The 17,331-nt window shown below is 36.8% G+C and overlaps 1 long non-coding RNA gene across 1 annotated transcript; it reads right to left on the bottom strand.

The window, feature by feature from the left end:
• Positions 1 to 2,289: 2,289 nt before the first annotated feature.
• On the bottom strand, positions 2,290 to 13,284 carry LOC106498754 (uncharacterized). Its single transcript, XR_001295039.2, has 4 exons — positions 13,242 to 13,284; positions 10,587 to 10,695; positions 5,498 to 5,669; positions 2,290 to 2,324 (listed from the first exon to the last, which is right to left on the bottom strand). It is a non-coding gene; the product is annotated as an uncharacterized lncRNA (long non-coding RNA).
• Positions 13,285 to 17,331: the final 4,047 nt, after the last annotated feature.

Here is a 17,331-nt window from a genome sequence, read left to right on the forward strand (position 1 = left end):
AAAAGTACACAGGACCAAGAATCAGGATCTCTATTCAACAAGAGGAATGAGAAACTGAATCAGTCAATAGCACAAGGAAAAGAATGGAGCCCTTCACTCTCTCATTCTAGGGTTTGGATATAAAGTTACAGACTAATTTTATTTATTCTTCTGTTCAAATGCATCTGAATGGGTGTTCAAGCACTCAACTCATACATGCCAGAGCTATTTTCTCTGCAGGCCATGCTTTCTTAGTGCCAGGCAGAGTAGGTGCTCTTTCTGCTGCATTTGTTCAATTAATTACAGATGTGTTATCTCTCGGAGATATCCTAAGCACTATTTTCTACCAACAGTTTGTAAACCTTAAACATGCAACCCATAATGTTCAACTCTCCTACTTCAGAAGGCTCAAATCCCTAATATTTTTATATAACAAAGTTTAAGTAGTAGTTCAGTTTTCAGCTACTGTGTTGTTAAATTCCATTTTGTTCTTCCATGGGTTGTATAGTCCCAGGTCCTTGAACTCGGTAGTGGCATTTCCAAGCATATGGCATGGTTTTGCTTAGGAAAGGTCAATCATTCTGAGATATTTAATGATTTTACTGACTATGTAGGAGATCTTATTGATTACACCTTGGGATAATATTTATTTTTTTGCTTTGTATCTATTTATTCACTGCATTACAGATGCTTTAAAACCAATTATCAGAGTTAATACCGAAAAGGTGAGTAATCTCATTGCTTAGCTTCTGTGTATAGGTTTTCCTTCACTTTTACAAATAATGATTTATGCAAAGTCACCAAGACAGCTATTGCTTCTATTGTGGAGTTTATTATCTCCAAGATGAACAGACAAGTCATTAAGCTCTTGTAGAAGGATTAGCGTAGAGAAAGATCACTGCATTGTGATTTTCTGGTTACATGGTTCAATACAATGATGGTTTAAGGAAGTAAAAGCCAATTTTAGCACTGTCATTATAGAACACCATATGTCATCAATAGGCACTTACAAATACTACCACCAATAAGAGTTACTCCTCCATAAAGGGGTCTTTCTATCATGTACCAATGGGGTCAGTAATACAGGAAAATGATTTGTGAAGAATTGCTTTAGGATTTATCTTTTGTATTACCTACAAATATTTTTTCAGTTATATCTTTTAATCTAAAAGTCCTGTAACAAGGCAAATCTTCTCTTGAAGGTTCTTTTCACGTCAGTGTACATTTTCTCTTAACAGATGAGTTTTCAAAAATAACCAACCTAATTAATCTGTTCTTAAAGATGGAATGCTGGGTACTTGGCTCCAGCATTAATCCAAACTGCATCTTGCCCCTTGCATTAATGATGCCCTCTCTGGCATATTATGTGGCAAATTATTTGACTCCATTGTAAAACAGAGATAGAGAAAATGTACACTGACATGAAAAGAACCTTCAAGAGAAGATTTGCCTTGCTACAGGACTTCTAGAGAGCATTCAGAACACTGCTCTGTTCTGGAAGATGGTCAGGTTAGGAAGCTTATTTGATAATAGGTTTTGGGTGTCAGAAAAATCTATCATACTCAGTGGATAGTGATTCTTCTGCCTATCAGAAAAGATTTCACTACCTCCAGCACTCTTTACCACACCCTGGCAGCCAGGACATATCAGAGACATCCCAAAAATGGACCTGAGAAAGAGCACTTGCCAGAGGAAGTACAGCCTTTTGCTAGTGATGGGCATGCCACTAGTGATGAGTATCACCATCTTCTAATACATTATATATACTGGGCTGTCAAGTTTTAAAAGCTGTAGGCATTCCCAAGAAAATGAATCAAATATTGCCTTTTGTTATAGTTGACAGTTCAAAAAAATCATGCTTCTGTTATAGGCCACATAACTCATGTGGTATATATCTTCCTTATGGACTGAGATATCACATGGTACTTTGACGACTCTGAAATGTGGGATGCACACAGATGAAAGGGAAGGGATAAGATAAATACATTGCACTCATCCTTAAGGCTGGGGTAAAATAGGAGGGAGAATAAAAGCCTTTCATTCAAAAAGCTGAGCCCTAGGAGTACAACACATCTTTCTGGAAAATAACTAAGGATAGCCAAGCATTGCCTGGGATTATTGTGAAATCTGCTAGAATATAACGAATTTAGATTTAGGGTACAAAGGAGGGCATATTCTTCCTTGTGACAGAGAACTCACCTTCTCTGCAGTCAAGCAATAGCCACTCAGAAAGTTAATTCTCTGAGACAAAAGCCAAATTGTGCAGGACGGTAGAGCTGCATTTAGAAAAGATCCTTGGACATGATAGTGAAAAGTTTGGACTGACGATCTTCAAGAGAATTTTTCTGTGTGAAAACAGAAAACAGTTAATCTTCCTCCAACAGCTGAAGGAAAGTTATGGTAGAACACATTCACAGAACCAGAGAAGATTTCAGCCAGGAGGGCTGAAAAAAATCAAGTAACCAAGGAGTAGATGTGGATAGGTGCTGCCAATGAACTAAAAGAGCACATCTTTGGAATGGAATATACGACCTGGTTGCCTGCAATAGAAGGCTTTTGATGATCCAGGAGGTCATTTCAAGTTTCAATTCTTTGTTATTTGTGGAAGACCCAAAGATCCTCTTTATGCATCGGTTTTTCAGATTTCCTTTTGAGGAATGATATTTTGATGTTTTCGCATAGCCCACGCAAAAGCTTTTCAAGGACTAGAGCTCTAGGAGTGTCAGCCAAAACTTTGAAGATGGCTGACTGTATAAAAATGTGAGAATCTCTTGTTCCTACTGAAAGTGTCACTTTGAAAATGTGGTCATTATGTTTATTTTTAAGTGTGCATATTTCACAAAGCTTCAAGAACCTTTCGTTGCCATCAGTTTGATCATTTTAGCCAATATATTATCATGTAATGAATATGAAAATATTCGTGCCTCATTTTTAAAATTATATTTTGTTAGAGGAAAAGGACAAGGAAGACTAGTTTCATAGATTTAAGAAAATATTTAATGGGTTGATGGAGCTCTACATGTATCTCTTTCTAGATTGCCATTCCACAGCTAGTGATGTAGTTTTTCTTCAAGTCTTTAATTCTAATTCAGATACCCAATAAGAGGCGTAGTTAAAATCCCTCTAAAGCCATAGAGATAAACAGGTATCAACAGAAGGACATTCAAATCTTATCTTGTGCCACTGACTACAGAAATAGACCTTTACAAATAATTTAGGTGGTATAGTTAGGTGCCTTCTCTTAGATGAAAGAATTCAAGTCCATATGTTCTAGACCTCCACAAAAAAGTAGGGCATGCTGCTGTTTTGTGAAAGGAATCTCTGATAAGAAATTTTAGACCCGTGGTAAATTTATCGACTTCCAGAAGAGTGTGCCATAGCTAATTAAGTCAGCAGGAAGTAATTTATCACTAACCAGTTCACCAGCATTCAGTGGTCTAGAATGATGGAGTTCTAATTAAATATTAAAAATGAACAGAGAAAAGCTGTGTTTAGTAAAACTTTTCTCTGCAGTAGGCCAAGATGTATAAATTAATAGATGCTAAGCCCAGGAGGGACTATTACGATAATCTACTCTGACTTCTTAGATAACATAAGCTAAAGAGCATCAAAATTTTTGCGTTTAGTCAGTAACTTGTTTTAACTACAGAAATTCTTTACAAAAAGATAGCTGATTTTGATTTAAAGACTTCTAGAAACAGAATCTACCATATACCTTAGAACCTTGTTGCAGTAGTTAATTACCTTCATTCTTAAGAATGTGTACCAAAATGTTGGACTTATTTTTGTCAAAATTCAGCTTCCGACCATTTGACATATTTACATCTTTGTATCCTAGTTTAAAGTGCTGTCTGCTATCAAACAGGTCTGCCTCATACAGATACTGGATTGCATCACTTCTTAAACAACTGAATACATGAGTTTTAAGCAGCCATTTTGAAGTAAGTGAGCAATAAACTGAAAGTTTTATGAGAATTTTTGCTCTTCATATTTTTTATGTTGTTTTGAACCAGAAAGTTAAACATGCCATTAAATACAGCTGTACATGTAACCACCAGCATTAATTTAAAATTGACTTGAACTTTGTTAGAACTTTCCCTATTTAATGTTCTTTTTTCCTCCTTCTATATCAAGCATATAGCTGTTTTAAAATGCATACAAAATGTTATACACAAAAAATTAGCAGTTAATGTCTTAAACTCATTTTTCTATACTCATTTAAAACTTTTTACTTTTTATATTTTCAATAAAATGATGAGTGAGAACATTAAGACCATATTATTACAGAGAATAAATTTTATAGGTATGTGGGCTGCAGTGGATCTTTCAAGTGTTCATGAAAGCTCTGCATTGTGTGTACGATGAAGAGATACTGATTTTAAAAGTGGGGTTCATTATACTTTTAGAAATATTTTGAAGACTTGAGAAAAGGGATTTTTCATAGGAGTTTGGTTGTCTGTGGAAAGGTGTCTACTATGTGCTAAAAAATAACTGAAAGATATTTAAAGCTCAAATTCATTCTTCTGGGCTCTTAAGAGATACTGAGCTTGCTAAGTGTTCACGACTAAATATTCTACAGCAGTGCTTATAGTGTATAATGAATAACACTAAGCAGTGATAGCACAGCATCGTCTATACTCCATTGGAATAAGTTTTTCTCAATTCATTCATCGTTTCTCCCAGCATTTTACAGTTACTCCATAAAATCAGTCACACTCTATATTCAGCAACAAGGTTATCAAAAATAGAAATGTCCTGAATGTTAGATTTGTTTAGTAAGTATCACAGCTCTATGAATATGGAGTACATGAGTTTATCATATAGAGTATAGAAATATCCAAAAGGGACGAGGACCTGTCAAGTCAAATAGAAAAACAAAGTCTCTGTCCCCAAGCTAGGAAATTCCTTCAGAAATACAGATTGCTATTTGGGTTTTTTTATGCTGGCATTTCAGGAGTCTATGTTCTCTGCTATTAGTGCTTTAATTCTGGGAACAGTTGAAGAACAAGGCACTAGACTTTTAATACAGCCATTTAACATCTTTGTCTGAAGTTTGTTTTTCAGCTGTGTTACTAGTCCATTTCACTTTCTGATCATAGATACCTTGATTATCCAGCAGGAGCAGGAGAAGGAGACTAACAGAATTATGGATCATGTCCCTTAGCTATTTATATTGGCAAATGACTTTCAAACCTTTCTCAAACCAAGGGGAAATTTGATTGAACAATCTCTAAATAAAGATCCATAGGATTAAGGCCTATATGAGGTTTCTGAAGAATAGGGCTTTTTAAACTCATGAAAACATTTTGCTCATTTTATAATTTTAGACATCTACCAGTCATTGTACAATTCTCAATATATTGTAAATAATATTTTTACATGATTTAAGTGTTTATCTTAACCTTGTAATTAGTATGTTTGGTTACACTTTTTTTCATTAAAAAAAAATAAAAACAAAATAGGTAGGTAAACATAAAGAAAACCAATCATTACAACATTGAGATATTAGCCTCCTGACCTTAAGTGTTGTATAGGGATGTAACTGCAAGGTGGTTCCTGACTGAAGCTGGAGAGGTAATAATGCAGGGAATGCAGAAGTAGCAAACTATCTTTCTGATCTTTGTCAAACGTGGCAAGTTATTCATTCTGTTTTTGAATTCATCACAGGTGAGATGAGTTTGCTGTTTCGGCTGCAGATGATAAATGCAATAAAAATAACAGACAGAATTTCTTACTGAAAGCATGAAGCAATGGAGCTGGTAAACAGTAAACAATATTAAAATAGTTATATACTGGATGAGTGGAGAGTGAACGAAGATAAAGGGAAAGCATCTAACAATTGAAAGACCAAGAAACATAAAAATCAAAGTTAATATAGTTTGTCTCACAGCTGTAGAGTAGCTCAGTTGTCACTGAAAAAGATCATTAATTATAATGCAACTAAATATAATTAATAAGACATGCCAGGAGCATGTGTTCCTGAGAAATAATGTCAGCCCTTGGGTGTGACCTATTGTGTGATATTATCCCAGCATAGCTCATGTGCCGTACTCCTCCTGAGCTAATAAAATTAGGTTTACCTTGTAAAGACTACTTTACTAACTTTGTTTATTGACTTTCATCCCCATGGTGTGCAACATTAGTAACACAATCAGTACAAATGTGAATAAGAACACATAAAACAAAGTGATCACAAACTGAATAAACTAGCACTAGAAGGAAAAGATACAGTAGTTATATCATAGACAGCATATCATGCACAAGGGGAGCCCTGAAGAAGCATCTGAATACAAAAATATAAAAGGGGCTTAGTAAACCAGCTGGCAAAACTGTATGATTCTTCTGTCACAGTTAAGCAAAGTTTGCAGTAAGTAGCACCTGAAATCATTGCTGTCTGGTCTACCCAGGAGTGTCTAATTATACAAACAAAATTCAAATCTTCACTGAGGACTAAGAGGTTCTTGCAGATAGCAAGCTGCTGAGGAGCCCTCTGCAGTTAAGGATCACTTACTTTCTATTTTACAGCTGCAAAGGCAGCACAGAAATGGCTGGAGATGGCAAAGGATAAGCTGGATGCAGGCTTGGGTAGCAAGAGAAAAGGGAAGAACGATACTAGGAACTGCTAAGGCCATGGAGGAAGGTCCTGGAGGCTTAGGGGATTCTGGGCATCTGGATCTATCTGCTGCAGCACAGCAAGGGGTGCAGAGATTGGCTAAGGAGTCAAGGTATCACAGTAACTGCTGCGGTTTTGTTGGGTAGTTGCAAAAAGGTATGGATCTGTGTAGCAACAGACCTGATGATAAGGAACTGAAAGTCTGGTCATTCAAAAAGTCCAGGCAGTCAGCAGAATCTGAGCTGACCTCCCGAGAACAAACCTTCAGATGGAGTAAAGGTTGGGCCTCGAAGCCAACACAGCGGAACTAATTTAGCAGTTCTCCTGTGTGGTGATGAAGTGGTGGAACAACGTCACGTATACAGTCTCTCTTGCAATAAAGCATTTGGTGATGTGGACATGAGGGATTAAATTATTTCTGGTGTCACAATGACAATACTTAAAAATTACCCAAGTTTGGAATCTTCCCTGACAGTAGTAAAACCAGCTCAATACAACATAATTTTAATGACGAATTGCTTTCTCTAAATATACATGTTCTGAAATTTTCCAACAATTATAATGTAAAAGAACTGTCTCTTCCTGTGAACGAAAATGCTGAAAGAATTCAGATTCCAGCTTTATCTTTCAAGCATCTGTAGTACTTGTGAATCTTGTTCATTGATATATTTGATTGTAATGACATTCTCCTTCAGCGTTTATATGGTTATGTTTCATTTTCTCATCATTAACATATCTGTGCTTCATTATGAATGGCCTATCCAAAGGACCTCTTCTATGCCTGTGACACATTACATCCACTCCACTCTGGCACACTACAAAATAAACCTCTTACAAAGGTTTTTGAAAAGATTTGAAGAAGGTATGTAGCTAGCTGGGCATATTGCTGTGAAACGGATCATCTTAATGTTGCCGAGAAGCAGAGTAACTGCATTTATTATGATGTTAATTATATGAATGTGCTTACAGCCTTAGGCATAGGAATCTCTTATTATTGTAAATAAAATAAATAATTGTTTCTGGTTTAAAAATAAGAAATTCATAACTGTACCAAAGGATTAAGCTCTACTTTTAACCAACAGAATGTTTATTTTCCTGTCATGGTTAAGAAATCATTGGAAAGAATCAAATCTCTTTATCTAGAGACACCATACTCTGAAGATACTTTTTGTAACAAATAAGGTGACCAGATGTGCCAGTTTTCCTAGCAGAGATACAGTGACCCTATATTTTCTTTTTATATGAATCACTCTAGACGATGTTTTAAATCCCTACCAAACATCATAGAAATGGCAAATCTATCATCTTATCCTTCCAAACCCTGCGAGAAAAGAAATTTTCCTGGAAGAGGAAGGTTTAGGTTTCCAGATCTTTCCAACAGCTTTTCAGCTTCATACAAACTAAATCTGCTGTGAGAAAAAGAACAGCAACCCCCAAAAAACAAAGGATGGTTTTAAAAAAGCAAATTAAATTAGATCTCTGCTACAGCTTCCACTACATATGTGCACTCAGGTGGTCTGCCAAGAGTATTTGAATATAATAGTCATTCATCCATAGACCTATAACTGATATTTGCAATTACATAATGCTTCTAACAACTCTGTTTGTTGCACAGGTAGTCCCTGTGGCTTGCAGTCATAGAAAGAAGGTGTTCCCTATTGACACCTGTCAGTGGACAAGAAAACTGGCCGAGAGTTGGTTTAAAACTCCAGATATACAGGAGCGAGGAAGATACCTGACAGTAACAAAATGAAATTGGGGTCATATTAATGGGCACCAAAAAGAAAAGACTGAATAGGCCAGGTCTTATTTTCATTTCCAACATGCAAAAATTTGGCCGTTCCATTAAAATTTAGGTTTGCGGTTAAACAAATGTCTCTTTTGCCAAATAAAGCAACTGCAGCTGGCTGCAGCTGACATGCTTACAAGTAAAGTGGCTGGGCTGGGAAGCCAGAAACTACCATGAGCAGGAAAGTGGCCTAGGCAGTGAAAGTTTGCTAGATATTTATTTGCAAGACACACTGGCATTGGAAGACTAAAAAACAGGTGTGAGGTTATTACTACTCATTTATTACTACTTGCCCAAATATTAACTTTGTCATCTCCTGTGACATGCATCCTGATTTTTTAAATTTATTTGGGGTAAGGGCAAATTAAACTTTTTGGAGGGTGAGGGGGGATAGTGTACTCACTCCTTGTGAAGTGGACTTATTACTTGCCCAGGGCACCCACAGCAGCATTTCATTTCTACAGGCTTCTAAATGGGAGCTTGAGATAATGTTTATAAAGCATTAGACAGAATTTCTAACCTTTTAAACTCAGTTCTTGTTGCTGAAGGGTTAAATTTATTTATCCCAACCCTTATCCTCAGCTCATAATGTATCCCCATCTCAAATAACCCTTTTAGCAGCAGCGGTTGAATGTCCTATTTCAATTATTAACACAGTGTTAGGAGTTTTATTGCCTCCTTTTGATTTTCTAGAACTAAATAAAATTTGAATGCAAAGTCATTAATGTGACATTAGCACATTTTTATATATAGGAGGCCTTTTTGCTGAGGCAAAGGGTAAAAGCAAAAATCACGATCTGATTTGTTTGTCTCCTCAACACATTTCATTCATCTTCTATAAAACAAAACGACTATTTCATGAAGAAGTATGCTGATAAAAGATGTTGGAGAGGTAAGACTGATATATATATTACATCCAAGAGATACACACTCAAAGAGGATTGCAACACAAGACAGTCTGCCTGAGTCTTGACTGCCCCGCAGGCTGCTGTGGCTAAAGAACACCAAGTCCCACAGCCAAAGATGAGATGGCACCTGGCATCCTTCCTCCACATCCCAAATGAGCATGTATCCCTTCAAAGCTGAATGGCTACGTAACCCTTCATGGCTGACTGAACTGGGAAACAAGAGTAAAATTCACCCCTTTGGCCATAACTACAATGCTGCCACTTCCCCTTAGTGAAATGTATAAAAACAGTAAAAGAAAGGCTTTGTTCATTCTGATATTGAATTTGTGAGTTAGTACATTATGAAGAAAACATCAGGATCAAATGGGTTCCAATAATTACTGTGACTTGAGTAAAATATTCAGAATCACACTTGGGTTTTCTGCTGATATGTGTCTTTGCCCTTTTTTTTTTTTTTTTTAAGACTTTCAAAATTTCAGTTGTTTATCCCAGCCCAAGCAGAACATTGTTAAAAGCAAGAGATGTTTCAGAAACTAACATTTTTAAGTCAATCTTTTACATGTAATATGTTAAGACACTAACGAGCGTGACTTCTCTAGCATATTAAGGTTATTCTAAGCTTTGTCCAGGACCAAGCACCCTATTTATTCATACAATAGATCGCTTGTTTATAATAATAAAAAGAGCTGTACATTATACTGTTTCTAGGATCACACTAGATTTTCATGACTAGTTACAGGTTCTTGTTTGAAGATCCTTGTTTCTACTTCCTGAAAGCTATTCAAAGTCGTGCCCTCAGTGACCGCAGTCACTGGCGCACACAATATGCTTCTTTCCACAGCTGGGCAGTCGGTGTGATGAAACCACTGTCTGGTGAGCTCACCAGTGCTGTCTCAGTGGCTGCCTGTCCTTCACCATCTGCCTTGACTCATCTGCTCTGTTTGAGCCCCTCAGGCAGGGACAGGGGGACTATATGCACACAAAAATCTCTCTTCAGTGTGTCCACTGTGAATAATTGAGTTGGGTGTCTCTACAAGATGGAGAAGGAAGACTTAATATTCAGGTATCTACCTCATCAGGGGTCCATGCATGGGAAAAGCGTGGAAACACTTCTCAGAGCCCATAAAGGGAAAGGCAAAAGAGTCCATACCATGGGTCCCCTGTTTGTTCCTACAAAACTGTACGAGGAGCCAAGAGAAAATGACAGCTACGATCCCTTTTCTAGTTCCTGTCAAGCTCTGTAGTATCAGCATTCCACAGTTTTTGGCACAGATGGACAGACAAACACCAGACCTACGATTTGTTACATCAGCTACCAAACGCGTTTGAATGCTCTTTTCCTTCAGCATGCCTTCTGCTCAGCCTCAGATAGGACACTGCTGCGAAGTTCAGTACATTTCAGATGACTGTAGATAGAGAGGAAGGGTACAATTTGTCACACATGATGACATTCATTTTGCAAAAATAAGTTTATCATACTTGGCATAGTAGTAAGAAAGCTTGGCTAGCTGGCCAGTCAGCCCTAGGAAAAAGTGAGCAGCATCTGTTTAAGGCTCTGAAGTAACACAATTCATGCACGGCATTAGGTTATGTTGCATCACTTAACACAAACCTTGCTCACCTTTTCCTTCCTCCTACTGCTACTTTCTTCCAGTTTCTTCTCACTCTAACTAGGCTGCAAAAATGCTTAAGTGGGTCTTTCCTGCTTTAAAATTCCAGATTTTTTTTTCTCTAATGCCTTGAGCTCATTTTTCCATATGCTGCCTCCCTGGGAACCACTGAACCCAAATCCAAGAAGCTTTCTCTCTCCATTCAGCCTCCCATCATAAGACATTTTGTTAGAGGTTTTTTTTTGACTGAAGTGCTATACAAAACTAAATTGTATTATTATGCCTAAGACATTCTCATATGGAAAGAAGCACAAATCATATTTCATCAAATTTAATGAAAGATTGCCATCAGGTGTTTAAATGCCTCATTTGCCTGTTAAGTTGAGTTATGGCAAACAATGGTACCCAGAAACTTAACATATGTAATAATTCAACATTTTTTTTATATATATGGACTTACTTTGTGCAAGCTTTGTTGAACCAATTTACAATAATGTGACAAAAACACTCTAATTCAACTGCACAATAGAATATTTCTTTATTTTTCTTGTTTCAGATTGATTGTTTCATTTAGAAATATTAATGAGCTGATAACTGAGTCTCTTCATTATAATATAATGCTCAGTTGCATAGGGAACTATTCTTTATTCAGTGGGTTACACTCTGGTGTATCTTGGAGAGAGGAGATGTATTAGCCTGTATTCAGAGCTTATATAAAAAATGAAACTGTAGGGTAACAGAATTGCATCTTTTATACCAGTACTGCTACATGAAAACAGAAGGGCAAGTTTTTAAATGGAAAATTCTAAGCAGTAACTGCCAGAAAAGTCATGTCTACGTTTATCCACGTGCCTGTCTGCACGGCTAGCATACAGTTGGGGTGTGTTGGGTAAGCAGCTCTTAATACTGTGGATTCAAAACACATGGGTCATTTGAAATTTTCCTTATCTATGTAGTTATAAGGCTTCTGTCACCTGTTTCTGATACCCAAATGATTTTTTGTCATCTCTTGTATGTATGATGAATACAGGCAGAGATAAAAACAAGATGAAGGGGGTGAAACAAAGACCAGCTACAAGATTACCTGGGTTAAGTAGATCCACATGTCATCAGTACAGAAGGTACTGATAGGTCTGCACAGAAGAACACTGCATTCATAGGTCTACACAGCAGCACAGTCAGAGCTGCACAGGAGTTGCAGAGGTGTATGGCAGGAATAGGAGCTGCGTATGTGAAGCAGCCGTTCAGTGCTCTTCCAGAGTTAATTAGCTCTTCTCTGCAGATGAGCTAATTAGTCTGAGCACAGCCCTGTGTGGACCCAACCATACCAGTCCTGGAGCTGACTCATTAGCTAGCTTGATATCCTCTTCATTCACTAATGTGGATCCTCACACAGTTCTGAAGTAAAGGTAGTTAGGTACTAGCTTCTGCACTAATTAGTATCTGAGCATTTTATAAAAAGTTGAACAATTTCAACAGGAAAAATCAATGTCCCATAGCTTAGTGGTTAGAGAACTTATCTGGAAAGAAGGAGGAAAGCAGGTTGAATTCTTGTTTTCAAAAACAGATGTAAGTAACACTCCCTTCCAGTTGCATGCAGTTTTTTAAGCTCATTTTTCTCACTTACCAAGAAAGCTCTCAGAAGATATCTTTTATAGTATCTAAAAATAAAGAGGTTTTTTTCATTTTTTCTTTTGTTCTTTAAAATTCTTTGGTTCTTCCACTAAATGAAAATTCAATTACCAGCAGAGCCCTAATAGCAAATGCAGATTATTGACTGCACTTGAGGCCAACCACAGTGAACTATTGCCTGAGGGTTAAAACTATTCCTAGGATTAGGTAATATTGCCTGAAGCCAATCAAGGGGAGCACTTGAATACCTTTGGGCAATAGTTTACTGCAATTTCCCTCAGACCCAGCCAGTGATTAATTAACCTTTTAGAATCTTCTGAGTTAATGGAAAGTTTGCTCTGGAAAGCTCAGAAGACTGAAACATGAACTGAGAGCATCATCAGCAACAGCAGAATATATATGATATTGGTAAAGAACCACTGGTTTCAATGGTTGTTAGATAGTGGCTTCAGCCTGAGGGTAGTTGTATGCCCTGTTTATAGTCAGATAAGCTTATGTAAAGTTATCTCAACTACTAATACAGGTTTTTGCATGTATAAAGTAACTACTGTTTATATTAGTATTGCTAATTGTCTAAACCCAACTCAGCTCAAATTCTATGTTTTCAATCAACATGGGTATAAAATGGTTGGGAAATTGATATATTTGAGATATATAGAGTGACAACAAGGAGCCCAAATGAAGAAATGATGATCCTGATTTCTACTCACCTCAAACTTTGTGAATATTTGGATGTGGATGTCAGCTGTGCCTAAGAAAAAGAAAGATGTTAGAGAGTACTGGGTTAATTGTATGCCTACCAAAACCTGGGTCTGGGTAAATAAGGTTTTGGGGTAGGGCCAATCTCCAAGCATGTATTGGAAAAGTAATTGCACTACTTAATAAAAGCCTCTTCAAAAGATTGTCAGCTCAACAAGTATTGAGAATAAGTAAAATAACACAGTCCTCCTAGATGCTACTAACTGTATGTAGCATGCTTATTCAAGATTTCAGCATTCCTAAGTTAAGAGAACATATTAAATGCAGGTCACTTCCAAATCCCTAAAGCCAGTACTGCAGCAAGACATTTAAATGATGACACAATGAGTTGCAGTCTGCCAGCTTGGCACAGATTCAAAGTGGCAGCAGCTGAGGTGTGCTTTAAAAATAGGGATTTTTTTAATTGGATTCAAAATCAATTAAAATCCCATTAGAAACATAATTGTAGTGATACAAATCATAAAATAATATCTTTTATAATAAACTATAAAACTGAAGAAGCTTACATAATTAATACTATGTATTGCACAGATAGACCCATACCTTTCATTCACATACAGCCTACATGTCAAGAGAATGCCTTTGAAATGTAGAGAGTAAAATTTCAATAGCAGGTCAACATGCACAGCACAGGATTCAGAGTGCGTTTCTTCAGATAACTGATTTCCCTTCCCTCTTCAAAGCCCCAGATTAAACATTGCCTTTGGAGATTAAGTGCCAGCAAATCTAGATTGTAAAACAATGAAACATGCAACACGATGGTGTCAGTCAATTCAGTAAAGCGGCTAGTGGCCATCCCTCACATTTTTGATCCCTGCATGAGAAAATAATCAGCCAATTTTCTGCTGGTATAAAGTCAGTGCACATCTTAGGCAATGAAATTGTGTCCCCTTATGCTGAGAATGAATGTGATTTAATTGCGTTTTGATGGAAAAATGAGGGTGCAGGTAAAAAATGCTAACATCATTTATGCCAAATAGCAAGATTAGATTTTGAGCCTATTTCTTCATCAATTCCAGTTTTCCTAAGCTGTCAGTCTTGCTTGGTCTTTTCTAGTGAAGCCACCCTCAAAGTTTCAAGTGCTGGTACTCAGTTCTTGCAGAGCATGCTCTAGGCAAGGTTGGGTAATTATGTTTATTCTTGTGGTCCTGTAGTACCTTATATTTGTATTATAGTGAATAAATTAATGAGCTGTCCCTTTCTCAAAGAGGTAAAATGAGAAAGATACCTTTAAAAACAACTTTTTAGGTTTATGGTAAACTTAGCTTTTCAGTTTTCTCCTCACCAATCTTGTCTTATATAGCATTTTGTAAACAATATTATGTTAGTAAAAGCAGCCGGTTATAATAAATTTTCAGTTTTTCTTTCTTCTTTTCTTTTTTTTTTTGCAATGATGCTTTAAATACATATCCCTGTAAAGATTAAGTGTATAATTTAATTGTCCTTGTATCAGATGAAAAAACCATGATTCCCCACAGCAGCCTATTGACTCCTTCAACCTTGCCTCTTGAAACCTTACTGAACGCAGAAGCTGATACTGCAGGTTTTATATTTATAATGATTAATTAATTCTGCACTAAGCAATGTTCCTGACTGCAAGAACAAAATCCACTTTAGAAAACATAAATGACAGCTTGCCTAAAATAATTAACACCAGTGCTGATAGAATTGGGATGTTCTCCCTCTGCTTTACACTAGCATATTTGAGAGAATTTAATTACTAATATTTCTGACTAGCAGAATTGCATTAAAGAAGCACTTGATGTGGCAGGATTGAAAATTCATATAAAGTATGCTACAGAAATATAATGTAGATGGAATAAATGCTGGTTAAAAATGAAGATATAATTAACTCACAGTTATGCATATAAGAATATTTCCATTTTTTTTCGAGGAAAACAGATCCTATTAAAAATAACCTGCCTGCAAGTATCATCTCATTCCTCTGCCAGTCAAATAACCAGGTAGGGTTTGGCTATGCAGCACAGCAACCTGAACTCTTTCGCCTCGGTGCAGAACAAGTCTGATAAGCATTGCTCTGATAATGGGAAGGTCTCACCAGTAAGCGAAAGTACGGGTGTTTTGTGGTTTGGAAAGAACAGTCCTTCCTCCCTAGCCTCAGTAGAAACTCTCTGCTCAATTCATTTGGGATGGATTTTGGCCCTTAGCATGTTGAATAATGTAAAGCTATGTGTTAGTTTACACAAGCCCTTGAAACAGGACAATTTATCCCTGGAAGGGGACGGTGAGTATTTTCTGTGGGCTGGATGGTCTTATCTGCCAATTCTGGCATTGTGTAACTGCTTACAGAATTCATTAACTTCAAATCGAAAGCTTAGGTGACTGGTTCCTGTGATATAAATAAATGTGGCAGGAGCATGTAAGAGTCTCCTGTATTCTCCTTTGAATTTCTGGGAGGATTACATAAAATTTTGTTAAAAATGCAGACTCTCAGCCAGAGAAAATGACATAAAGTTATTATCAAACTGTGTCTCTCAAAGCAAGGCCTTCTGTGAGTAAAATGATGTGATAATATCATCATGGTTTTCTTCCTGTTAATCCTTATCACTTCTGTATTTTATATGTGTATATCTGAGTATTGGCAATGGTATTCCATAAAATCTGTCTTTATCCCTTCATGAAAACCCATATGTGTGGTTGTAAAGCAAGACTGATATACATCTCCGTATCACCTGCAACTGCTAGTGGTTGTTTCCTGGATGGAGTCCAGTAACTTCACCATACTTTGGAGCCACGTTTATGAACATGTAATACATACAGCTTATTCTTCTTTCTTAGATGTTTTTCCTTCACATCACATGAAGGACCTGAGAGCAGAGTAAGTCAGAGTAAGTTAGTGCAATGTGTCCTTCCCATCATTTTCAGATTTTCAGCACAAATGTCATCCTTTCTTCTTTCCCTGGTCAGGGGTATCACAGAAAATCTCAGTATTATCAGGGGCCCATTTCCATAACATAGAGAGTTCATAAAGATAAAATGAAGAGCCATCTGGTCTATTTTCCAACATGTTCCTACTCCTCTAGTGGTTTATAGGCATATGTTTTGCCTACACATAGCCTTGCTTAAAGATGCAATTTTACAGTGCCTGTAAAGCTGTCCCTCTCACTTGTGGGTGGAAAAAAGGAGAACTGGATGGCTTCATTTACTGAAAAAAATGGAGACAGATGTAAATTGTCTTCCTAAGGCAGTGTATTCTCTGCACTCTAGGTGGGATTCCTCCAAATAAGTAGTAAGGATTGGAAAGGGCATGAGAAAGCAATCTGTAATATCTATTTAGGTTATTTCTGCTTAATACTAATTATTACTTAATAATGCATAGTATTTTTATTTGCTTGTATATGTTAAAAGTGCTGTAAAAGTATTAACTGGTTAACTCCCAGGACACCCTTGTGAGGTGGGTAGAGGAATAGTATCTTGCTTCCATACTTCTTTCCATAATAAGGGAACAATTAAAATGAAATTGATCAGCTAACTTTACAGAGACCCTAATTCCTACAAATAGGAAATAATAGGTCTAAATGAGTATACTTCTGGGTGTTTAAAAGCAGTATTCATCAGTTGGATTACAGCTGATTTTTCAATGTAATTAACTTTATATCCAAAAAGCAACTTTATTGGTTCACTTCTAGAGTATTAAGCACAATAGGAGGGATGCCCCATTTTCTCTGGCAATAATCAGGTTCCCTTCAGCCTTGTAATTGATTCAAGCAGGAACCATATTATTGTCTAGTAAAACAGAGCATCCGTCCTATTATCCCTTAAGTAGCAGCCAGTCTAGGAAGAAAACAGTTACAATGATATATGAAGTTAAGACAGATGCCAACTAAATAGATATCTGAGTAAGCTAGAAAGAAAGGATTAAACAGTTTGAAGAATCAATAAGGGTACTACTTCAGCTAACCATTGTGCAACTCATCAACTAATCTCTCATGATTACTGTTCATATCCTGAGTGCCCCAATATTATTACACACTGCACAGACACATCACAAGCCCAAGAAGGCTCACAGTCTAATTTGTC

The sequence above is a fragment of the Apteryx mantelli genome, chromosome 5 (genome assembly GCF_036417845.1).
Source record: "Apteryx mantelli isolate bAptMan1 chromosome 5, bAptMan1.hap1, whole genome shotgun sequence".
NCBI classification, from domain to species: domain Eukaryota; kingdom Metazoa; phylum Chordata; class Aves; order Apterygiformes; family Apterygidae; genus Apteryx; species Apteryx mantelli.